Source organism: Tenrec ecaudatus, chromosome 9 (genome assembly GCF_050624435.1).
Source record: "Tenrec ecaudatus isolate mTenEca1 chromosome 9, mTenEca1.hap1, whole genome shotgun sequence".
Lineage (NCBI taxonomy): Eukaryota > Metazoa > Chordata > Mammalia > Afrosoricida > Tenrecidae > Tenrec > Tenrec ecaudatus.
The window spans coordinates 136405945-136412615 of NC_134538.1; the positions used below are offsets into that span (position 1 = coordinate 136405945).

General features: G+C 45.3%; 1 pseudogene; it reads left to right on the plus strand.

Moving 5' to 3' along the window:
* Positions 1-4017: 4017 nt before the first annotated feature.
* Positions 4018-5006, plus strand: LOC142456544 (L-lactate dehydrogenase A chain-like; annotated as a pseudogene).
* Positions 5007-6671: the final 1665 nt, after the last annotated feature.

The window sequence follows — 6671 nt, forward strand, 5'->3', positions numbered from 1 at the left end:
CGTGTCCTAGAGTTCATGTCGGAGGCTGGCGTTTCCAAGATGAACGTGACCTGAATTCCTAGACAGTAAAAGGCGTTGGAATTATCTCAACTCTTTGGAAAGGCATCAAGAGCTAAATGAAGACACAGGAGGGAAAGCATCTATCCTGTGAAGGAGAACATGTTCGCCTGGGTAGGGACTTGCAGGCTCTTCCCATAACGGGGTTAAGAACCAGACCCTGGAGGCAGACCGCCTACATGCATGGCAGAACTCGCTCTGTGCCTTAACCACTTAACCAGAGAGCAGCCACGAAGTTCGCAGCATTAACACACGCCAAGTGTTTACGGCCAGTCTGGCCTGTGTTCTCGGTGTTTATGTGCTTTTATGATTCTGCCAGGGTGGCCAGCTCTTGTTCGCCTTGACAATTCCATTCCGGCCTTTCTTTTGTCTCCAGGAAATCAGGGCATGGTTCTGGGACTTGCACCGTTCGTAGTCTGGAAGGAAGGCAAGTGGCTGAGCAGAGATACCTGGAAACACGTCCGCCTTGGCGATTTGAAAAACAGAGGGAAAGGGACACCGTGCTGTGACAGTAGAGGGTCAGTGTAAGAGAGGACGACCCTCATCGAGATGGGTGGGCACAGCGGCTGCATCAACGGACTGAAACATAACAAGGATTGTGGGATGGCACAGAACTGGGCAGGGGCATTTAATAGCAGCAGTCTTCACAAATTAGGTTTCCAGGGGTGCAGGTCTTCCTCGGGGCTGTCGTAGGCCTCCCGGCAGATAGGCAAAATAAGTGATGCAAACAGGACCCCTGCCCCTGGCATGTGGTATACATCATATTTGCATATTTGCGTGTTTTACAGATTAGTCCAATTATAAGAATAAAATACCATATTTGGCAACTGCACAGAACTACAGGCTGGTAACTGAAAATGTAATCAAGTTCCTCCTGGCGTAAAGGTGACAAGACTCCTCTTTTTGGAGTTAAGGGCACAGCCATTAAACTATCACCCTCTTTTCTTTTATTCATCACAAATCCAAAGGAGCACAATTTAGAAAACAGCAGGGTGGGGAATGATCAAATTGAATTAATTCCTGTGCTGGCTATTCATGTAGCACCACAAAATGGGGAATGCTTTGCAAATTTAAAGCCTTTAGGAAAACATGGTTCGCCTTCTTAGGAGGTTCTAGGGATGTAGTGGGTTGCTAATCACCAGGTCAGCAGTTCAACCCTACCAGCTGCTCTGTGGGAGAAAGATGAGGCTCTCTGCTCCCAGAAGGAACAGTTCCCAATTGCCCTTTCAGATCACTGTGAGTTAGAATTGACTCGATGGCAGTGAGTTGTCCTCTACGGGGGGACTTTTCTCATAGCAGAGGTGTGGGCTAGGCCCACGGGGTAGGTCTTCTGAGTCTCCACGGTAGTCATAGGCTCGTGGCACTTTGGCCCACAGAAAGTGTTTTAATTTTAATTGAACTATAATTTGTATTTTTTTTAGTGGAAGGGCTCACAGAGGTAAATGTGACTGCCACTGATAATGTCACAGTGCAGCTCCGACAACTCACAGGTAGTGGAAGTTCACAGGGGCCTGGTGTGCAGAACTGAAGCCTCCTCTGCCCGTCTTGTTCGCCACCTTTCCTACCTGGGGCTTCCTCAAGCTGCAGCGTTCACAGATGTCCCCTGATGAATCCCTTGCCTGGGTGTTAGGAGAACCAAACTGTGTTCACAGAACAGTAGGATGAGCAACAACTTGAACTTGTTGGGAAAGTCAAAAAAGAGTCCTACTGAACCACTCACTATCTGCCTTTCAAGGAAACCCCAAGGGTCTATCAGCGTGTTGAAGTTTATGACAAATAGGACTAGGCCAAATGATTCAAGCTGAGACCCATGGACTGAGGAGGGCAGGGCTGACTCAGAGGCCCACTGATGCTGGAGCAACTGGAGATTTCTTAAGAGCAAGTGAAGGGTCACTTGGGGGAGACAGAGCACTATGGTGATGAGGGGTAACACCGAGGACAAGGGACACAGGAGGGCGGTGGGATGGAATCCAAGAAATCCCTTCATGAGCATTTTGCCTTTTGTGGTGCTTTCTTCATTGTCATCAACTCTAGCCTAGCTTCTGTCCGTCTTCCTGCCTGTGTTCTGTCTAGATGCCTGACCACCTGGCTGGGTCATCCCATCAGAACCTGTGGCTGGGCTTGCAAAGAGGTGACCAGCAGCAGAGTGAGGTATGGTGCATGGTGGAGTTCAAAGTCATAAAGAGCAAGGGACCTAAAGAGCAGATGCAGAGGAGCCGCTTAGTTCAGATGCAAGATCAAAGCACCTGCTGACTTACTTGGTGCTAAATCAGGGGTGGGGGGGGGGGTTGATAGTTCTTGAGTTGTATGAAGATTTCAATTCTTTGTGGTAGTTATAGAATCTGTTGTCAATTTGAGACTGAAGAGTGAAGGGGTGAAGTTTAGCCTGTCAATCAGGTCACAGATTGATGGCCTCATTTGGAGACGCCATGGAGATAAACAGCTTGCTGGAGGCAGAACACATGCTCACTCCCTGTGAGACATTCCTGTTGAGAAGACACATGGAGCTAAGCTAGAGTCCTGGAGCTGAAGGGCTCCGCGTGGACCCCTTGCCAGCGCTGAGATGCTGCCACCGCCACTGGATCCACAAGACTTTCCACCCAGTGGCCTTGATCTTCCTGCATTCGGCACCATTGCATGGCTGTGGGAGTCTAAAGAGGATTTATGGACTAGTATTGGACATATGCCATATGGGCTAATATTGGACTTACGGACTTGATCTGGGCTGGGATCTTTTCTTAATGTATAATTACTCTTTATATAGAGCTCTTTCCTACATACACTTATGAATGTCTATGAATTTGTTTCTCTAGTCTACCTGAACTAACACAAGCTTTTTCTTAAAGGGGTGTTTATCAGTTAGGGGTCTCTAGAGAGACAGATAGATGAGAGATAGAGAAAGAATGAAAACTTACTGCCATTGAATCAATTCTTACTCATAGTGACCCTATAGGACAAGATAGAATTGTCCCTGTGGGTTTCTGAGACTGTAACTCTTTAAAGGAGTAGAAAGCTTCATCTTTCTCGGAAAGCAAGAGAGGGGGGCAGGTCTTTTAAAGAGAGAATTGGCTCATGTAATCATGGAGACTGGCAAATTCAAACCTCCTTGCCGTGGTGTAGGCCAGCAGACTGAAAACTCAAGCAGAATGTCTGTGCTGCAATCTTGCCCATTCAGAGGGAGGAAGGACAAGGAGATGAATGTAGGGCAAAATAGTCCCTGGGAATCAGGTGCTCAAGAACGTTACCAACCTCGCTCTCCGTGAGAGCAGAGAAACATGCAGACTTGAGGAAAGCGAAAGGGAAACGCAGAGAAGCAAGCTGGGGCTAGATTCACCAAGGCAAGCTCCTAAAAATAGGCAGTTGATGGTTTGATACATGTCTACTGGCAAGTAAATTGAGAGGATTATGAATATGTAATAAATTTACCAGAAATGGTCATGAATATGCATTTGGGCAGGGTTCTGAGTCTTCACAGGATAGCTCTATGGGAATTCTCACTTGATTTGTCTTCTGAGTTGGTCCCATGACGTCTTTCTGGCGAATTTTGGTTCCTCAACCAAAGTACTTTTGTTCTGGGGTACCTGAAGTTGTGACTGGTCCTTTCTGTACATGTCTGCTTATAGAAAAACTTGCTTGCTGTGATGGGAAGCTTCCCTGGGAGGAAAAGGGCCCAAAGAAGACAGGTTATCAGAAATGGAACTACAGGTTAATTATGGTCCATATATGGGTTGTGTGTGTGAGTGTGTGTATTCTGTGACAACATCTCATATCCTTGGGCAAGCGATGGAATTTACAATGCTAGACAGGGCTGAGTGGGTTGGGGAGTGGTCCAAGGAAGGATTTCATAGAGAAGATAGAATATAAGATGACCCGTGCTCCGGAGCTGTCGCCACTGTCTGCTTCCCTTCGCCTCCCGCTAGCCCGATGTGCAGTCCGATTCCTTCCTCTTCCAAAAGCGCCATGGCAACTCTGAAGGACCAGCTGATCCAGAATCTCCTGAAGGAAGAACAGACCCCGCAGAATAAGATTACAATTGTTGGGGTGGGTGCTGTGGGCATGGCCTGTGCCATCAGGATCTTAATGAAGGACGTGGCAGATGAACTCGCCCTTGTTGACGTCATGTAAGACAAATTGAAGAGTGAATTGATGGATCTCCAGCATGGCAGCCTTTTTCTTCGAAGTTCAAAAATCATCTCTGGCAAAGACTACATAGAGTGTAACTGCAAATTCCGCGTTGGTTATTATCATAACCGGAGCATGTCCGCAGCAGGGAGACATCATCTTAATTTGGTCCAACGCAACGTGAACATCTTCAAGTTCATTATTCCGAACGTCGTAAAGCACAGCCCAAACTGCAAGTTGCTCATTGTTTCTAGTCCAGTGGATGTCCTTACCTATGTGGCTTGGAAGTGGCTTCCCCAAGAACCGTGTCATTGGCAGTGGTTGCAATCTGGATTCGGCACGGTCTGTTACCTCATGGGGAGTGGCTGGGAGTCCAACCATTAAGCTGTCACGGATGGGTCCTTGGGGAGCATGGAGACTCTAGTGTGCCAGTTCGGAGTGGAGTGAATGTTGCTGGTGTCTCCCTGAAAAACCTGCATCCTGCTTTAGGCACTGATGGAGATAAGGAGCAGTGGACAGAGGTCCACTCACAGGTGGTCGGCAGTGCTTATGTGGTGATCAAACTGAAAGGCTATCCTTCCTGGGCCATTGGGCTGTCTGTGGCTGACTTGGCAGAGGGTATAATGAAGAAACTCAGGCAGGTACATCCCATTTCCTCCATGACGAAGGGACTTTATGGCCTAAACAAGGCCGTCTTCCTCAGTGCCCCGTGCATCCTGGGACAGAACGGAATCTCAGACGTGGTGAAGGTGACGCCTGAGGAAGAGGCCCGGTTGAAGAAAAGTGCAGATACACTTTGAGGGATCCAAAAAGAGCTGCAGTTTTAAAGTCTTGTACAAACCACTTTACTGTCGCTTTGAAAATGATTAGGGCAAAGAATGTACAGATGTGCTTTATACAATTGATGTATGTATATGTATGGATTGTGATAAGAGTTGTATGAGCCCCTAATAAACTGTTTTTAAAAAAAACAACCACTTTACTGTCTGGGCCACAAATGGATTTTAGTTGGGGGATTTGCGCATGTTGCTCTTTTTATCCGCTCAATGACTAAAGCAGTAAAATTATGATCTAGGAAAAACATTACTTTCCTGAAATCAGACCTGGGGATGGGCCATAGAGCCTTACAGCTCTATCCTGAGCAGAATAATATTAATCATGTGTCGTTCTGTATTGTTAGCATAAAACTGTTCTCCACCTCGGAGACCCCACTGCCAAGGTGTTTCCTGTGTGTGATAGAACCTCTGGTACCTTCACTCAACATGCCAAGTCCGCCTTCTTCCCACTCACGTCTTGGGCTCCCATGTGTGAAGCAAATCCAGTAGAGCTTGGCTTGTGCGTAACTGCCCTGAGGATCTTAGTTTGTGCACGATATTTATCCCAATAGTGTGTATTTGCCATATAATGTAAAGGACCTACATAAAAACAATGCAACTATCTGTTGTACCAACGAAAACACCAAATGAACCATGCACAGTGGGGGGGGGAGAATGTAAGATGGCCCTAGAAAGATGGGTACAAATGATTAAGTCACAAGGATGTACCGCAGGGCTGGATTCTGAGTGGAATATACAAAGATAAGTCGCCATCTTTACCCTCAGGACCCTCCCAGCGTGAGTCAGTCATTCTCCAGCCTCACTGTACATGAGATCCATCTGAGGAGCTGTATAAAAATGATCCCATGATCCAGATTTAGTTTTCTAGGTGGTCCCTGGGCATCAATATCTTTTTAGGCCTTGGGTGTAGGCAAAGTATTCTTAAAGGGGGCAAAAAAAGATAATCACAAATGAAAACATCACATAACTTGAATTTTATTAAAATTAAAATCTCCTAATCATTAAAAAATATTATTAAGTTAGTGAAAAAACAAGCTACAGACGAAGAGAAGATGTTAGCTATGCAAATACCCGGCAAAGGACAGAATATGCAAAATATTCCTGCAAATTAATAAGAAAAAAGTTAATGTGTAAGAGACTTGAATAATGTCACCTAAAGATATATATCTATATCTAAAAGCTCAATAGAAATATTAAATGGTGCTCAGCATAATTATCCATCAGGGAAATGGACGGTAAAGCCACAATGACATTAAATATTGAAATGACTAACCACAGCAAGTGGTGGTGGGAAATTGAAGCAATGGGGCACTCAGCTATATCTAATGGAAGTATAAATTGGTACAATCACATTGCAAAACTGTCATATTCCACTCAAGCTAAATAAATATACTGACTCTCCATTTCACAACTCTCCTTTTTCATGATTCTTCTAGGTACATACACAAGAAAAATGAGTGCATATGCGTATTTCTCCCCTAAAGACATAAGCTAATATATTCATAATATCTCCAAACTGGGAAACAATGAAAATGTTCCTTAATAGGAGAAAGCATAAAGGAATTTCAGCATATTCATACAAAATTCCATGCAGCAATAAAAATAAATGAACAAATGATACATTGGACAGGATGGATGGAACCCCTAGACCTTTTC